The sequence below is a fragment of the Oncorhynchus kisutch genome, linkage group LG5, assembly GCF_002021735.2.
Source record: "Oncorhynchus kisutch isolate 150728-3 linkage group LG5, Okis_V2, whole genome shotgun sequence".
NCBI classification, from domain to species: Eukaryota; Metazoa; Chordata; class Actinopteri; order Salmoniformes; family Salmonidae; genus Oncorhynchus; species Oncorhynchus kisutch.
The window spans coordinates 794,829-814,350 of NC_034178.2; the positions used below are offsets into that span (position 1 = coordinate 794,829).

The 19,522-nt window shown below is 39.7% G+C and overlaps 1 non-coding gene across 1 annotated transcript; it reads right to left on the reverse strand.

Annotated features, from left to right (window-relative positions):
• Positions 1-846: 846 nt before the first annotated feature.
• On the reverse strand, positions 847-12,872 carry LOC109890474 (uncharacterized). The gene is made up of 5 exons (XR_004209898.1): positions 12,635-12,872; positions 12,435-12,510; positions 2,144-2,187; positions 1,731-2,048; positions 847-1,605 (listed from the first exon to the last, which is right to left on the reverse strand). It is a non-coding gene; the product is annotated as an uncharacterized LOC109890474 (transcript).
• Between the last annotated feature and the right edge of the window lie 6,650 nt (positions 12,873-19,522).

Below are 19,522 nucleotides of genomic sequence, written 5' to 3' on the forward strand. Positions count from 1 at the left end.
GTTCTATTTTGGTTTAATCTGACCATATGACATTCTCCCAATCTTCTTCTGGATCATCCAAATGCTCTCTAGCAAACTTCAGACGGGCGAGTCCCTGGCAACGTAGTGTGTTACTGATGGTAGGCTTTGTTACTTTGGTCCCAGCTCTCTGCAGGTCATTCACTAGGTCCCCCCGTGTGGTTCTGAGATTTTTGCTCACCGTTCTTGTGATCATTTTGACCCCACGGGGTCTTGCGTGGAGCCCCAGATCGAGGGAGATTATCAGTGGTCTTGTATGTCTTCCATTTCCTAATAATTGCTCCCACAGTTGATTTCTTCAAACCAAGCTGCTTACCTATTGCAGATTCAGTCTTCCCAGCCTGGTGCAGGTCTACAATTTTGTTTCTGCTGTCCTTTGACAGCTCTTTGGTCTTGGCCATAGTGGAGTTTGGAGTGTGACTGTTTGAGGTTGTGGACTGGTGTCTTTTATACTGATAACAAGTTCAAACAGGTGCCATTAATACAGGTAACGAGTGGAGGACAGAGGAGCCTCTTAAAGAAGAAGTTACAGGTCTGTGAGAGCCAGAAATCTTGCTTGTTTGTAGGTGACCAAATACTTATTTTCCACCATAATTTGCAAATAAATGCATAAAAAATCCTACAATGTCTCTCATTTTGTCTGTCATAGTTGAAGTGTACCTATGATGAAAATTACAGGCCTCTCATCTTTTTAAGTGGGAGAACTTGCACAATTGGTGGATGACTAAATACTTTTTTCCCCAACTGTACTTCATTCATTGTAAAATGAATGTAAAATAAATAAGCAAATTCATAATAATGGTCTTACAGAATGGATAGGCACCACCGGTGAGCAGTGAGTGATGAGACCTTGAGACTGAACGGAGTGTACAACCACATGATCAAACTATAGTTTGCAAAAAGGAATAGCAACAAACTTTATTCAAGAGTATTGAGGAAGTGAACATTTACTTTAAGTTAAAGAAAATGTCTTAGTAAAAGAAAAAGCTAATTGAAACAAAACAAAACACCACACGATTATGTTCAATCTCCCGTTCTCACCAAAAGGACAGTCAATTGGCTGTATAATACTTGAATAGCCTTGTAATTGAAGCTGTATTGACAGGAGTGACACTACACAATCCTATTTCAAACCTATTTCAAACCCATTTCAAATGTATTTACTATTTTGATTTCACAGATTGCCCAGGTTTAAAAAAGTGTTATGCATTTACTCATCGCGTCTAGCAAGTGGTAGCCTATATTTGCAGTGTCATATATATAGAGAGAAAATATATTTCAGACGATTGAACACACAGAAATTGCAAAACAATGTCACATAAAATGGCACAATGACCAATTTCTATGCTGTGGGTCAAAGAAGGTAGAGCATTTGACTGAGGAGGAGAAACAGGAAGGGGCTGAGGTTCTGTCCTCTGAGGCTCACGCTGCTGCTATTTGTAGGCTCAGGAGTTGGTTTAGGCTCAGGAGTTGGTTTAGGCTCAGGAGTTGGTTTAGGCTCAGGAGTTGGTTTAGGCTCAGGAGTTAGTTTAGGCTCAGGAGTTAGTTTAGGCTCAGGAGTTAGTTTAGGCTCAGGAGTTGGTTTCTCTGTCAAATAAAGAGGAACATGTTCAATGTGTTATCATACTGTATCATCAACGTCTTGAAACTGTTAATGGAAATTCCAATACTGTATAGATAAAAGAGGCTGTTACACTTGGTTGTAAACAAACCTTGAACAGAAAGTTCCACTTGACGAAGAATGTCCTCTGTTGGTATGAAACATGAATAACTCCCACTATCTGTGCCATTGAGATCAATCAGTAGGAGAGAGAAGTTGCCATTTGTCCACTCAGAGAACATACTGGTTCTGTTGATGAACTGAGATTATTGCTTGGCCAAATCTGCTTTTCCATCAATAATACTGTAGACAGTCACATCATCTGTGGTTTGCCCAAAAATGGTGACATTTTTAAGCGCCTTCTCAATGTATGTGCAAGGCAAAATAACATTATCTCCCTTGAAGCCTTCAACTTTGACCTGCGAAGAGACTTCAGAACAGAGACATAAAAACAGAGACATAAAAATGTGCCTCCAATTAATCCATCTGACACTACAATACTAAATGACTATTTGAAATGAATACCTTGGGGTCCAATCAACAGGATCACACAAACCGGCAACCAGCACCTGTGGAGTAGTGAGAGAGCATGTTATGGTTGGGAACGAGACTAGCAGGGTTATAAACATAGTGGCCTGGCTGAACATGAAAAGGAGGCTGAGCAAGAAACTGTTCATTTACTGTGCATTAAAATTACTTTGCAAAGCAACAAAAACAATACAGACCTACTCTTTGTTTCTAAGATATAAACTAGCCAAAAGATGCGGTCTGCATGGTATTACTTATAATTGTCGTAACTGAAGGTAATGCAGGTAACAGTCCACTTGCAGTCCAGTTTAGCGATGCGTGGGTAGACTCATAACCTGCAGTCGCTGTATTTATATCCTTGGGAAGGGTGGGTTTAAGGTAATTAAATATTGTCTGGATGAAGTGTGGGTGATGGGAGGGTTTAGTAAAAAGAAAAATACCTTTAAAAAATTCACAAATTATTGTGCTATTTATATCTATAGGCTACATTTCAGTTTTTTTCCATTATTTAATTTTTAAAAGTCTGACATAAGGAATTATTTTAAGACGGTCATACCATGTATCATTTAGCTATTTGATTTTGAATTGTAGGACCCCTTTAGGTATAAAAATATATTTCATCTGGCCTTTACTGCTATAGCCCATAGAAACGCATTGATAAATGTCAACAACAAAAAAGACAGTCAAAAAATAAATCATAAGGAATACGTTTTTGAAGTGTCTGTCATATCTAAGAGATATAAGAAAGCTCAGGAAATATATCTCGCTATATATTTTTACACATATTTAACCCCTTATTTCTGTTGGAACAAAACTACCTCCATACTTCCATTCATGTGTATGGGTTACCTTTAGACCAGTCCCAGGACAAAACGAGTCTCCCCTTTCTATACAGTGATCATATTAGTTTGTAGGCCAAACCGTTCGGATGCTACAGAAGCTTTGGTGAGATGACCGATTTTCGGGATGTCTCAAGGTCTGACAAACAGCTTATAGCTCTGCCACTTTCCACCTCAGCTGCGGAAGGGCGACATAGGCGGAGTGGTCGATGGCGAAGCAGCACTCGCATTTTTTAAAATGTTATCTGTAGCTTAAATTTAGGGATTTGATAGGGATGTTTTTATTATGTTACTTTGAATATACTCGAGGGGGTTTTAAGGCTACCTGGCATTAGTGCGAAGTCCAAGGCTAAAATAACTATATGTGTGCCAAGCATGCCAAATAACATACATGCCTAATGCTTTTGCAAAGTACAGAAACAGTTGTTGATCCTAGAAGGCAAAAAGGGCAATGTTTAATTCAGTAACAGAAAAGCTGCGAAATGGACAGTTGAGAATAAAAATAGTAGAGATGGAAGACAGAAATGTAGCCTAACGTTTGGGAAAGATTTGATTAAGTGGTTAAAGAGGATGCTATCAGTGTTGGCTATGTTATGTGTGATGATTGTGAGGTGCTATACAAATTCCACAGTCACAACACAGGGATTTCAAATAAGCCTATGGCACATCAAGGGAACTGTAGCCACTGTTCAGATGGGTTAAATGGAAACTGAAATCTGGACATTTACTGTAGGTCTATAACCTCACACATATTCGTATTATTAACTCGTACTGCAGAATGAAGCATTTCTTGCAGTAAAATTATAGGCCTACACAGACAGGCTACATTTTGGCTGGAGAACAGGAGTGAAGAATGACAGAAGAGAAGCTGCAAGTATCTAATTACAGACAAGTTGACTTACAAATAGCCTACCAAAATGTCTGAAATGATAAGCAGAAACATATATAGAATCAGGCATCAATAAACCATATCCTGCAACACCTGTCAAAAAAAATCGTTCTGCGGTCTCTGCCTGTAGCATACACGCATTTTCTATATTAGCGGGTTTGGGTTGGGTGAGGACCTCATATTTTCACTTTATCACATATAGTCGGGTGGTTGCAGATGGGTAATTAAATTGCGTGGGTGCGGGTGAACAACTGACCCGCGCACCACTAATACAGGCCTATCAACATTGAGATAACAGGGACCTTCCTTACAAAACACTTCTTACATACTACTGTAAGAATAGTTACATTTGTTCGGTAGACAGAAATGGGAGGGGCAACACAGCATGTTTTTTTTAAATGAAATTATGGATTTAATCATTAACACACATTTTCGTTACTGTCCAATGATTAATTACAAAACACAAATATATTTCCCCTCCACGTTTTCCAAGCCTTCATCTAGTAATATTAGAATCACCGAAGTGACCGAAGGTAGACATCACCCTTTATGTGTTATCAGGGCTTGATAGTAACCATTTTTTACTTGTCTGAAGGCTCAAGGTCACATACACGTGTTTAGCAAATGTTATTGCGGATGTAGCAAATGCGTGCGTTTCTAGCCCCCCGACAGTGCAGTAATATCTAACAATTTCACAACATATACCCAATAAACACAAAGCTAAGTAAAGGAATGGATTTAAGAATATGTAAATATATGGAGGAGCAAGTCACTTGTCCCCCCCAAAAAAGGTCTGTAAAGCCATGGGCCAAAAAGGTCTGTAAAGCCATGGGCCAAAAAGGTCTGTAACAGCCATGGGCCAAAAAGGTCTGTAAAGCCATGGGGCAAAAAGGTCTGTAAAGCCATGGGCCAAAAAGGTCTGTAAAGCCATGGGCCAAAAAGGTCTGTAAAGCCATGGGCCAAAAAGGTCTGTAAAGCCATGGGGCAAAAAGGTGACTGAAAACTGTGTTGTATGATGCATGGAACCGCTTCACAAAATAGCATTCATTATTTTCACTGGTATTAACAATGGAAGGCTGCTGGTCTCTGATCCCATCTATTATACAGTATCTCCTGCTGTTGTGGCCTTGAGCAAGGCACTTAACCCCCACAAAGTCAAATACTACACTGATGGGCTACTGTGTTAAAACACATGTGGTCTGTCAACCTCCATCTGGAGAGCTTCTGGGTGTGTAGGCTTTTGATCCAACACTACCTGCTCGAACACACCAGCTTATCAAGGTCCTGCTCAAACACTACCTGCTCGAACACACCAGTTTATCAAGGTCCTGCTCAAACACTACCTGTTCGAACACACCAGTTTATCAAGGCCCTGCTCAAACACTACCTGCTCGAACACACCAGCTTATCAAGGTCCTGTTGAGCAGCTGATGTTTTACAACGTGGTGTGTTCCAGCAGGGCTGGAGCAAAAGCCTGTACATCCAGTAGCTCTCCTGGAATCACCAGGAGGATGGTTTGCATCCCTGAAACATTGCAATTACAAGCAAAAACATTGTCTTTATAAAATAATTCCCTCACTCAATGAACCAGTGATCAAATGGCTAAGGTGGGCGAGGTATTTAAAATAAAAAATATACATTTTTATTATTAACAACAATTAAAACACAATATACAAACATCTTACAAAAAAATCGACCAAATAACAGAAACTTTACACACCGGGTATAAATAAGTAAACAAAAATGTACACGGTTTCACAAGCAATTAGGGTTCGTTTTGCTTTACAGTTTTTCAGATTATGCACCACTTCAAAATAAAATTCGAGTTAAAAAAAAAGAATGTTGGGTTTTTTGCTCACTTGCATGTATGTAGTGTAAATAATATTTACCATGCTGTCACGTCTGCTCCGGCTGGATTTTAATTTGAAAGGACAGCAGGTGCAGGCACTTAACAGAACAATTTCAAGATCTCCTCACTTTTACAAAGGTATGTCAAGTGTTATTGTTATGCTATACCTTGGTTTTTGTGGTGAATGAGAAAACACTTTTTGATAATGGTTTAAAAGGAAACCTGTTCGATCACCATGCACTGCAAAATCATTCTGGCTACGGAGACAGAGAACATCAACACGCAAGGCATACCTATACCTAATCAGTTGTTCTTTGTGGAATCCCTCAGGCTGTTATGTTTTGCATCTTACTGTTTAATACTTGTTTTAAATTACTATGGGGCTGCCATGATCGACATCCACGTCTTCGGTACTGGCCCTCTAACCACTAGGCTACCTGCAGCCCCATTACACTTTGGGCTCTGCTGGAAGTTAACCTCATATTTTGATCTTCTAATTCTGCTTTGCCACTAAAATCATTATAAACACTGACAACTAAAATAGTGTAATTGTTATGCGTATATTATTCCAAAATTAAACCCGAAAGTGTATTCAAAAGGTTGGAAGATCCATTAAAAGGGGTTCTTCGAATTTATAGCGGTTCCCCCACAGTTTAAATTTGAAGAACCCCCTAAAGGATACTCCAGGAACCGTTTTATTTTTGTAAAAAAAAAAATTGAGTTTATAATAATTAAAGGCACTACATTGTCAATCTGATGTCTGCATTGGCCGGCATTTACGGTAATACAGCCTATGCAGAGGTCAGGGCATTCATACTTCTTGCACTTCTGCTCAGTGCTGTTCCGCGATCTGTTGTGAAGGGTAGGTTGGAAGATGGCGGCGAGTGCAGACGAGATTTCAGCTTGCTCCGAGTAACCTTAACTTTTATCCCTCTCAAATGTACTTAAATAACGGAACTTGGATTATAGTAAACAAAATAGAGAACAACGCTTAGTTGACCGCTAATTTGATTTGAAACTTTAGGAAATGGAAGAAAAACATGTGCGAAAGAGCAAAGGGATGAGTAGGCAGTTGCTAGCTGAGCACTCATACATTGGAGAAAAACCGCCACCTGACTTCTCGGGAGAAGAAATGGAGGATTCTGGACATTCGGTTGATTCTGAAAATGCAGTCAATAGTCATGCACCCAAAAAGACACAGAAATAATTGTGTTTGCGCGAACTACAAGTCAACATAATCGATGCTGTCTCTGCAAAGATAAACGAAAGAGCCGATGGTCTGGAGAAAATTATACGCGAAAACACATCAAAGATAGTTGACCTCGAGATCTCTCTGAATCATGCATACAAGAGTATCGAAGAGCTTAAACTTGCAAACACTGCTACTTCTGATAAATGCACTGCACAGGAAAAGACCATCGCAGACATGCAAGAGCGCTTATCCGAAGCAGAGCGATACCGGAGAAAGTGGGGGCTTGGCTTTACGGTGTCCCCGAGGAGCAGGATGAGAATGTGAAGCAAGAGACATCTGTAACCGTGTGGCACCGGACTTCCCCGATGGATATGTCTGTGGATGTCGCTCATCGTATTGGGAAGAAACAAGATACCATCGTCAGCCGCTCGATCATCATCCAGTTTACTTTTCGCACAGCAAGAGATGCAGTTTGGAAGAAACCAAAGGAAAGCGCATTTCTGAAAGAGATCATTTAGATTCGGTGAGAACCTGACTGCAGCGGACAAGGCAGCAATGGCAAAATTGTGGCCTCTTGTACAACAGGTCCGAAATCAAGGAAAGGGTGGATACTACTACAGGGGAATCAGAGCCTTTTTCACCACGGAAATGAAATACGACCGGGGTGATTTGTTCTGTCGGTAGGTTTACAAGGTAGCTCCTTCCCCACTGCAAACTCAGCGTTCTATTTTTTTAAATATGGTGTTCCTGTTTTACAAGTTAAGACTTCTGTTAATACATATATGAAGCAACTCTTTATAGAGACGGTAGAGTTGAGATTGCATAGGATTTTTCTTTCTATTCTATAGATATGAACTTGAAGTTTGTCAATCAATGCCATAGGGATACGAAACCTGTCGAAGAGAAGCTTTATTTTATTTTTGTAAGGACTGCAACGTAGATCTTGTATTTGTTCAAGAAACACATTCATGCAAAGAGGACTGTAATTATTGGAAAAATCAGTGGGACAATGTCATTTTTTTGGCCCAAGGAACTAATGATTCAGCTGGGGTTGCAATTTTAGCACACAATTTCAAAGGGACATTTTTGTTTACTCAAATGGACACCAATGGACATTGGCTAGTAGCTGTCATCAACCACATGGACAGATTATTTGTGTTGTGTAATGTATATGGATACTGTTCTAGTCCTCCAAATAACTTACTTCTAGAGGAAATTCTTAAGTCTTCTGAGAAAATATCCATCCAGTCAGATTGTAGTTGGAGATTTGAATATGGTTTATTCTAATGAGACTGATAGATTGTCCCATAGGCCTAACATTGGTGTGAACGAGTTGGTGAAGTTCTGCCAAAGCCTGGACTTAATTAACATATGGAGAGTTAAAACCCCTGGAGGGAAACAATACACATGGAGTAATAGAGATCGTTCTCTACAATCAATAATTGACTTGTGGGTGATGGGCTCAAGACTAGAGGTTAACACTGTAGAGGTAAAAATACTGCCTGCAGTCCTGACGGATCATAGTCATATGGTTGACTGTAAGAATGTGCAATAAGGATGGTAAGAAATACTCTGGTGGTTATTGGAAATTAAACAACTCATTGTTATTGCATGATGATTTAAAAAATGTGATTAAGAATCTAATCTCTGTTTACTGGAGTTTAGCTACATCTAATGCAGAATATGGGAAATAGAGTGAACTGCTGAAATTTTAAAATCCGCTCAGCCTGTATTACTTATGGAAAACGGCAAGCTTTAATTAAGAAGGAGATGTGAGGTAGCTGAACTCTCTAAGACAATTGCCGATATCACAGAGATCGAGCATCTTGATCTTAATGCGGAAGCTAAATTGAATGATTTACAGAATCAACTAGATACATTGTATGAGGAAAAGGCTAGAGGAGCCAGAAAACAATGGCTTGAAAAAGGCAAAAAGAACAGTAGATACTTTTTTAATTTGGAAGAGAAGAGAGGGGAACTCAACACACTTCGGAAATGTAGGATTAATGGGGTTACCACTGAGGATAGAGAGTTGTTATCAGACTTTACCACTACATTTTTACTCCTTAGATAACAATTTGAGTGACTCTTAAGGATTTGGTTGTGTTTTTGTTGATGCTATTAGAACTCTGTATAATGGTGGCAATAGCTGTATCAAACTCTGTCATGGAACATCCTCAAGGTTTAACATTTACAAAGGAATACTACAAGGTTGTAGTAATTTGACCTTTTTTATTTTAGTTAGTATCTCAAATGTTATGCTCATTAGTTCATGAAAGTCCTTTTGAAGGCATTCCATTCCAGGCCAGAGATCAAGATATCCCAACTGGCAGATGACACTTCAAATGTGTCTCAAACTAGATTAGCATTGGATATCGTGAAGCAGTTCTCCAGAATCTCAGGTTTGGCATTAAATCTTTCCAAATGTGAGATGTTTCTTTTGAAAGGAGCTGTCAATTCAGCAATCCACCTACCTCGGTGTAAAGATCATTCACAACCTTAAGATTTTTTTATCTATTGACTTTTTAAATCTATTGACATTCCCAAATCCACGTGCTGTACCTTAGATAGGCTTTTGTACAACTTTATATGCAAAAACAAGCCACATACGATAAAAAGATATCACCAACAGGGTTTGATGGCGGTCTAAATGTCTTAGACTTCACTCTCTTCAATCAAAGATCAACTGGGTTAAAAGGTACATAAAACATCCTCAGTTTCTGGAATATTATACCTCATTTAGTTTTTCAGAAGTTCGGAGGGCTTTATGTTTTACTACAATGTCCATATATTGTAGGTAAACTTCCTGTGAAACTGGTGGCTTTTCACAAGCAGGTTTTAATGTGCTGGGATTTGTTGTATAAACACAACCTTTCACCTCAAATGTTTTATATGGAACAATGGGTCGATATTACATAGAAACAAGATGTTATTTAACCATAAATGGTTCTTGAAAAACATTGTCCTTGTCAGTTAATATTAGTGGGAATCTATTTACACGGAGAGAATTTATGGAAAGATAGAACTTTGAGGTGTCACGCAAGGAATATGACACTGTTATTAAAGCTATACCTAGTGGGATAAAAACTTTACTTCAGAATAATGCATATTTTGAAATATCTCCGATTGCAAGCGATATCCAGGTGAATGGCATTGGTCTACTAGATTCACGAAATTCAACAATCTTTTATTAAGGGATATTTTCTACAGGAAGTCTATTCCCTCTGCAATATTTTGTTGGGCTTCATCGTTTGATGTAAACTGGCGCAGTGCTTGGCTCACTCCACACACATTTATTGTGACCAATAAAGTAAAGATCTCCTTTAAGATTATCTATAGATTCTATCCGTGTAATAGCTTGAGTTCTAAGTATATACCTGATGTTACCAGTGAATGCAGTTCTTGTGAACTAGAGACTGAATCTATTGAACACTTATTCTGTAATTGTTTATAATAGTGAATTGTTCTGGACTGATGTAAAACTATATATTGGCCTCAAACTGCATACAACCATTGAAATGTCTAAGTTTGACATATTATTTTACAACACTGATTCCACAATTGAATGTGAGTATGTCATAAATCTCTTTTATTTTATTGAAACATTTTTCATACACAAATCAAAATTTATGAAGAAAAAGCCCCTTAATTTTTTAAATCTGATTTGGAAAACTATTTAGTCTTTAAATCCTATACAAAACAAAATGTCAAAAAAATGTATTTGCTATATGTCTGTATTTGATCTGATATGTGGATTAGTTGTATTTTTTGTGGAATTTCTTTGTGGAATCCCTCAGGCTGTTATGTTTGTTTTGCATGTTACTGTTATTAAATTATTTTTTAAGATCTGTTGTGAAGGAAGTTGTCAAGGAGTGAGTTTTTGTTTTATACAGGACCTCCCGCCCCCACTTACAGTGAACCAATCATGTCAATGCAGTGCTACATGGAGCCCTCCGCATTGTTACAACGCTTCGGATGCACACAGCAATGCAGTACGGAGCTCAATTTTCACATCAAGCATAAATTGGCTCTTGTACTCTGATAAATTCTGCAGATATTGGGAGAACAGTGATACACGTTGCATGCAGAGGGAACTTATTTAATTCTGATCTGAGTAGCCGAATTCTTCTTGTCCAAGCGGACAAGTGTTAATAATGTCGGGCCCTGGTTATCATGTTTGGCAGATATGAAATAAAATAATTGTCTAGCTATGGAGGAATAGAAAAATGACCGCCAGGAGGAGTTTGTGTGATGGCTTCACATCTAAAAATGTTCAGGACCCCAAACTGTACAAGTGTAGACTTACCATGTTTTCTGCTTTTATGAAAATGTGAATAATTCACCAAAAAATTGTCACAGATCACCAGGACTATTTGTTGGGTAGCCAGGATGCAGCGTGGGAACACCTGCAGTGCTTACTACTTTCAGTAGATGCCACTGTTCAACCATTTAAAACACACCCGGTCAAATTGTGTAGTAGTGTACCACTGTAAGTGATGATGACGCATAAGGACAAAAAGACAAGTGCAAATTTACACAGATTATATGACCTGTATAATATTGATGCAGTTCTTGAAATGTTAAAGAGACGTTGCAGAGACTTTAACCACAGACTCAAAGCCCTGAATAAAGTTTGCTTGTTTGCAGCACTCCTAAACGGTTGGTTTTGAGGGATGTCTGAATAGAAGACAGTTACAATACAACTGGATTGACCCTTCATGTATAAATGGACACACTACGTCATCGCATTTTAGTAAAGTACAACTCATGGCAAAGTATGGGAACTTTAACAAACAATATAATTACTGACTAGCAGTGAAAAGGGGTGACGCATATTCAGTAGACTCTTTTAGTCATCACTGTAACAATGTCACACGACTACCATCATTTTACACTAAGCATTTCTAAGCATGTTCTTAGCTTGCCCTTATGGATCATGCATTATACTGCAAAACTAATTATTGATACAAGTTCAGGATTTAATCGTCTTGGTGCTGTGTCACTGACTTCAGGAGTAAATGTAATAAACAATGCAGTGACTATTTTTGGGGTTATTTTAAACTTCAGTTATGATATATCGGTATGCTTTTCAGCACGTTATACTGTTAAAGTTGCACTATGGTTGCTAAAATACGAATAGTTCACCTAATTTCAGTTTCTGTGACAAAACAAACAAGCATAGTGTTGATAATCATTGTAACATCTAAACCGCTGTGAAATATATTTTCCATAAACAAAAAGATTGTATTTTCATCTGTTTGAAGCTGCTGTACAAAACTGAAAGTAAAAGACCCCAAAACAAAATGTAAGAATGGGAAGCGTAGAAATGGCACACACAGAACAGATGTAATGCTTCTTAGACTTGCTTTTAATGAGAATGACAGATCTATAACTCACATTTCTATGTGAATTTTGTTGGGTAGCCCTAAAAGTACATATTGCAGCTTTAAGCTAAATTATTGGTCCAAATTAGCGGAGACTGATGCAACTGTTTAGGATCTTCACAAAACGTAACTTACCTCTGGTCTATTCGGCGTCTTGGTGTTAGTTTTGAAGGATAGTTCCTGTTCTGACATGGCAAGGTCAAGATTAGCACTGAAATTTAAACCAACAAAATGGGAAAAGTCAATATCAAGTTGATAAACAAAAGCAATATGTAAATTATCTGTAAACGACAAAAAATGTTAAAATATTTAATCTCGTATTTCCATTTACTCACCCAGGATCATAACCACCAGAATAACATTCAGAACACTGTAAATTAACAGAAGACAGTTCTCCCATGATGACCTGTAGCTGGATGTCTGGTTTGGATAGCTGGATGTCTGGTTTGGATAGCTGGATGTCTGGTTTGGATAGCTGGATGTCTGGTTTGGATAGCTGGATGTCTGGTTTGGATAGCTGGTTTGGATAGCTGGATGTCTGGTTTGTCTGATTGGGATAGTCAGCATAAACATCTGTGCAATAATGCATGTGGGAAAATCACTATATTAAATGTGCATGTAGTGATATCCACACAATGCCACTTTACAATGAAAGTACATTAAGTTGGTGTACAGTGCATCACACATGCAGCGTTGGGACAGCATACGCTTGAGTCTACATACTCAAAATTAGATGTATTTCAATAAAGATTTATCTTATATTGAAAGGAATTCATCATTGTGTGACAAGAGATGAAAAGAATCTGCCCACTCCATCAAGCAATGGGGACCACAACACAGGACATTCACGGGACCTCATGGAACCATGGACCGCACCTGCAGAAACTGGACAACGGGCGGAAGCAGAGGAGATACCTATCATAGACTTCTCTCAGCTGACGCTTGACATACCTCCTACGCCACCTCCAGTGGTAGAAACAACCAGCTGGTATGATTGAGTAGAATCAGCCAACAGTAACACGGAAGCAGCAATGTAACAATGTGAGAGTCAGTAGTGCATGACCTTAAAGGGTAATAATAGGAAGCTTCCGTTTAACACACAGGCCTAAGATTACGTAGGTCTACAGCCCCAGTGGGAACTTCCCCTTTAAAAAGATATATAAAGAGAACAGAGATCATAAGACAGTATGATCCTCGTTAAACATGTGAGACAGACTTCATATGGAGGATCATCACAGGTAAATTTACTATTGCACTATACTCTTTTTGTTAGACTATAACAATATTAGAGAATTGGCTTATTTTGCCTATATACTTATTGGATCACTATCTGAATATACTTGGTTGAACTTGGTGACCCCGAGACTGAGTCTACAAAAAACAGAGGTCTAAACACCTCTTGAATACAGACAAAGTGGCGGTCACTCAGTGAGACATCAGGTACAGATGTGATTGGCAATACAAGGGAACAGCAAAATACCAGTTACATTATATTGAGTCCATACACAGAGTTGGAAGTGTATTAAGATATTGGAATTCGGAATCTAGCGCCGTAGCTGCGAGAATACCGATTACAGGAAGGTGACCAAGGGGCTGAGCATTTAAGGTAATTGAACTATTTTTGCTATTTAGTCAGTATTGTTAGAAGTGTTAACGTATTTAAAGTTTTGCAATATTATCTGGCATAGCTTAAAGCATTAAGGATTGATTGAGCATTATTGTTGTATTGAGAAACTGTATAACCATTGAATTGTAATGATGTGTATAAGACAAAAACAGAGTGACTTAATAAAAGCTTGAAACTTTGACAACTAGGCCAGATTAACGATCTGGAAAGCAAATTGCCTTTGACACTCTCACTGAACAGAAAGTGACCCTGGTTATAGGTTAAAGTGATTGCACTAAAGAATATTTCATTGTGTGGACAATAATATATTTTTAAGAAAGTCAAAACATATACCAATACTAGTTTCCGAGTGACTACTAGCTGACGAGCATAATAACTACTAGGAGTTGTTATTAGGTATTGATATATACATAGGTAAAGATAACTTGAGGGTAAGGAAATATAGGAGGAATCCATAACGCTTAATAATATTTAAATAGGAGTATATCTATCCAAGACCTCATACTAGACCGGACAATAAGGGAGTGACAACGTGAACGAAGGAACAAACCCAAATCACGCGAAGGGCCATTACGAATAAATAGAAGGGTTGGTAGGGCCGCACGGCAAGGCCCTTGTTACACCGATGTAACTAAAGTCCCAAAGTACTCTGCCCAGCCAGAGGACGGGGTAGAGGCTTTTGCTGCAGGTATTGGGCAAAAGTCAGCACCGTGACAATTGAATAAACTGTGCACTTATCAGTGGTCATGAGTCTGGTACCATTGCTGAATATCAATCTACCCTCTCCTTTTTTTTGCACAGTAGAACAGGCCACAATCATCTACTGTTACATTCTGTTTGAACAATGGAGGCTGTGGTTGGTGCTGAATGTACCAGTATGCACTTTCTATGTTAAGAGAACAGTATATGGTTGTATTCTGTCCAAGTTCCACCAGTGTCTCTGTCAAGCCATCAGCTCCCCGACAGCATATAAAGAGACCTAGAAACAAACAGGTAATTACACATTAGACTCCTAAGTTATTAATTGTAGTAACAAAATAATTGTCTTACACAACAGATGTCCCACAACTCTCAGCATCGTCTCAAATGTGTGTTGTTGATTAGGTTGGTTTCCTGCTGGTGTAGCAGTGGTCTGTTAGAGCACTCTTTGCTGCTGTACAGACAAACCACTTTCTTGTATATTTTTATGGGTGCTAAAGGTCTATGACAGATCAATCATCAGGCCCAGACCTATGTTTTTTTGGGGACCTAAATGAGATTTGGTTGCGGGCCAGTTTGTTTCTTGGATACAGATTAGGCTTAATCCTGGACTAAACACTTTCAATGGAGATTCTCCATTGAGCATCCTTTTGTGTCCAGGACAAGGCTCAATCTGTGACTGGGAAAGTTCAGATAAAGGCATTAGTTTTCATCATATCACATTCAATCATCAACTCCTTTCAGTGCTCATGAAGGAAAGGAGATGAGGAAAAGAGCTGAGCTGAGGAAAGGAGAGAAGCACAGGATACTTGGAAAGGAGTGATGTGAGGAGGATAGTGGATATCCAAGCCAATTGGCACACAGCCCTTGCATTTATTGTAATAGATACTTTCTGAGTTTCAGAATAAGAGCGTGTGAGCAGACACAGAGAGCATGGGCTCCTGAGTTCTTCTGCAAATAGATGGATTTACACTTGGATAAACGTAGATAAACGTGGGACTTGTGCAGGATACTAACCTCAACATCAAAAACTTCATTCCAAGTCACAATTCCATACCTAGAACCTTGATTTTGGACAAAATTACCTGAATGGACTACTGCTACCAAGCATTATCAATAAGTGAACTTCTAACAGACCAAGACCTGCAGAGGAAACACGGCGGAACATGGAAATACCATCCAGCACAAAACTGAGTGAGCAGTGTTCAGTCTGGACCTATTTGTGAAACCAAAAATGTAAGGACAATAATCTCTAGGTAATTTTGTTATATAAAGCTTAATAGAATGGGACTGCCAAGCTGCTAGGAAAGAAGCTGACTGAAATTAGCACTGAAGTGTGAAGTGAGAGGTGTGAACTCTTGAGCCTAAAAATGGCAGGAGAGTTTCACTCCACCCACCCAAATGCAGAGGCCTGGGATAGTCAGGCTATCCAGATGGCCAAAGTTATTTACTTTGACAGAGAGAGAACTGCTACTTACTCTAACCTCAAGAAGTTCTGGAAAATGGTTAAAGACCTGGAGGATAAACCCTCCTCCTCACATCTGCCCATGTCCCTTAATGTTGATGATGTGGTTGTTACTGACAAGAAGCACATGGCTGAGCTCTTTAATCACCTCTTCATTAAGTCAGGATTCCTATTTGACTCTGCCATGCCTCCTTGCCCGTCCAACATTTCCTCATCTCCCAGCCCTTCTAATGCAACTATCCCTGATGCTCCTCCCTCTTTTCCCTTGCCCCGCTACAAACTTTCTCCCTGCAAAGCTGTCACTTAGTCTGAGGTGCTAAAGGAGCTCCTTAATTAAACTTGACTCCCAAAAAACAGCTGGGTCAGATGGTTTAGACCCTTTCTTCTTTAAGGTTGCTGCACCTATCATCGCCAAGCCTATCTCTGACCTTTTTAACCTGTCTCTCCTCTCTGGGGAGGTTCCCATTGCTCTGACCTTTTTAACCTGTGTCTCCTTTCTGGGGAGGTTCCCATTGCTCTGACCTTTTTAACCTGTGTCTCCTCAGGGGAGGTTCCCATTGCTCTGACCTTTTTAACCTGTCTCTCCTCTCTGGGGAGGTTCCCATAGCTTGGAAGGCAGCCACGGTGCGTCCTTTATTTAAAGGGGAGATCAAGCTGATCCTAACTGTTATAGGCCAACATTTTTTACTTCTATTTTGCACTGGTTATCAAAAGTGTTAAACTTGTCAATAATCAACTGACTGGCTTTCTTGATGTCTATAATATTCTCTCAGGTATGCAATCTGGTATTCGCTCAGGTTATGGATGTGTCACTGCAACCTTAAAGGTACAAAATTATGTCACCATTGCACTTGATTCTAAGAAATGTTGTGCTGCTATTTTTATTGACCTCGCCAAAGCTTTTGATACGGTAGACCATTCCACTCTTGTGGGCCGGCTAAGGAGTATTGGTGTATCTGAGGGCTCTTTGGCCTGGTTTGCTAACTACCTCAAAGACTGCAGTGTATGAAGTCAGAGCATCTGCTGTCTCAGCCACTGCCTGTAACCAAGGGAGTACCTCAAGGCTTGATCCAAATAAACCCTGATTCGGGTGACCATCCTACCCATGCTAGATTACAGAGACATAATTTATAGATCGGCAGGTAAGGGTGCTCTCGAGCGGCTAGACGTTCTTTACCATTCGGCCATCAGATTTGCCACCAATGCTCCTTATAGGACACATCACTGCACTCTATACTACTCTGTAAATTGGTCATCTCTGTATACCCGTCTAGACCCACTGGTTGATGCTTATTTATAAAACCCTCTTAGGCCTCACTCCACCCTCACTCCACCCTGTCTATGATACCTATTGCAGCCCTCATCCAACACATACAACACCCGTTCTGCCAGTCACATTCTGGTCAATGTCCCCAAATCACACACATCCCTGGGTCGCTCCTCTTTTCAATTCGCTGCAGCTAGGGACTGGAACGTGCTGCAAAAAACACTCAAACTGGTTCGTTTTATCTCCATCTCTTCATTCAAAGACTCAGTTATGGACACTTACTGACAGTTGTGGCTGTTTCGCGTGATGCATTGTTGTCTCTACCTCCGGGCCCTTTGTGATGTTGTCTGTGCCCAATAATGTTTGTACCATGTTTTGTAGAGGTCGACCGATTAATCGGAATGGCTGATTTAATTAGGGCCGATTTCAAGTTTTCATAACAATCGGAAATCGGTATTTTGCTTGCAACCCTAGAGTTAACTAGTCCAACGCAATAACAACCGTTGCAATCCACAAGGAGACTGACTGCCTGTTACGCCAATGCAGTAAGCCAAGGTAAGTTGCTAGCTAGCATTAAACTTATCTTATAAAAAACAATCAATCAATCATAATCACTAGTTAACTACACATGGTTGATGATATTACTAGATATTATCTAGCGTGTCCTACGTTGCGTATAATCTGACTGAGCATACAAGTATCAGATGCAGAAGCAGATGCGTAAACATTCATTCAAACAGCACTTTCGTGCGTTTTAAACCTCCTTTTACTCTCTGTTCCGGACGTTCTAGACGACCAATTATCATAGCTTATAGCCGTACCCTTATCCTACTCCTCCTCTGTTCCTCTGGTTATGTAGAGGTGAATCCAGGCTGATAAAATAGCGTGAGGTATAATGTACAGACAAAGATATGGTAGGATGTGAATACAGTGGAGGTAAACCTAGGTATTGAGTGATGATGAGAGTGATATTGTCTCTAGAAACATAATTGAAACCAGGTGATGTCATCTCATGTGTGGGTGGTGGAACTGAAAGGCTGGATAAGGTATAATGAGCAGGGCTGAAGGCTCTACAGTGAAATAAGCTAATAAACACTAACCAGAACAGTAATGGACAAGGCATATTTACATTAAGGAGAGGCATGCTTAGTCGAGTGATCATAAGGGTCCAGTGAGTAGTGAGGTTGGTTGGGGTCACGGCGATTCAGACAGCTAGCCGGGCCATCAGTAACAAGCTAGAATAGGATGGAGGTCTGTTTTTAGCCACCTCTTGCGTTTCCTTCGGTAGATTAGTGGGGTTACGTGTGGTAGAGGGGATCATTCCAATTGGCAAAATAGATATAGTTATAGTGAAAAATTGTCCGATAGATCTATTCAGATAGCAGCCGATAAGAAAGCTAACGATTAGCGGTTTGCAGATGGGCATTCGGGTAACGTCGCGACGGAGGCACCAGTTGGATAACACCCTCGGGCAGATAACGTCGGTAGTCCAGTCGTGAAGGCCCGATGGGGCTCCGCTTCGGCAGTAAAACGTGTCCGGATAGGTGATTGTAGCCCAGGAGTGGCTGATGGAACTCTTTAGCTAGCTCCGGAATAATTGATGTTTGCTCTGGGATTGACGTAAGCCAATAGTCACACGGATAGCAGCTAGCTAGCTGCTACACCCACTAATCCAGAGCTTTCAGTTGAAATCCAGGGATATGGAGAGAAAAATAGGTCCGGAATGTTCTAGACTGAGTCGCATTGTACAAAACTGGCGATAGCTTTTCAAGCTAAAGGATAGCTGATGACCATCAACCGTGGTTAGCTGAATACTAACGTTAGCCAGTAAACTGGCTAGCTTCTGGTTAGCATCTGGCTAGCTTCTGGTTAGCATCTGGCTAGCTTCTGGTTAGCATCTGGCTAGCTTCTGGTTAGCTTCTGGCTAGCTTCTGGTTAGCTTCTGGCTAGCTTCTATTGTGGATTTCAGATTTGAGGTAAATAATACTTTTTTTAAATTGGTGAGGCAGGTTGCAGGAGAGTGTTTTGAAGTTGAATTTTTGGAAAAGAAAATATATAAAAGATATGCGAAGAAAGATGTTCGTATATATATATATATGTCTTGCGAAAGTATTTGGATGGAGAGCATTTGTGAACAGCAGTTTTCAGTTCTTTCCACAGATTCT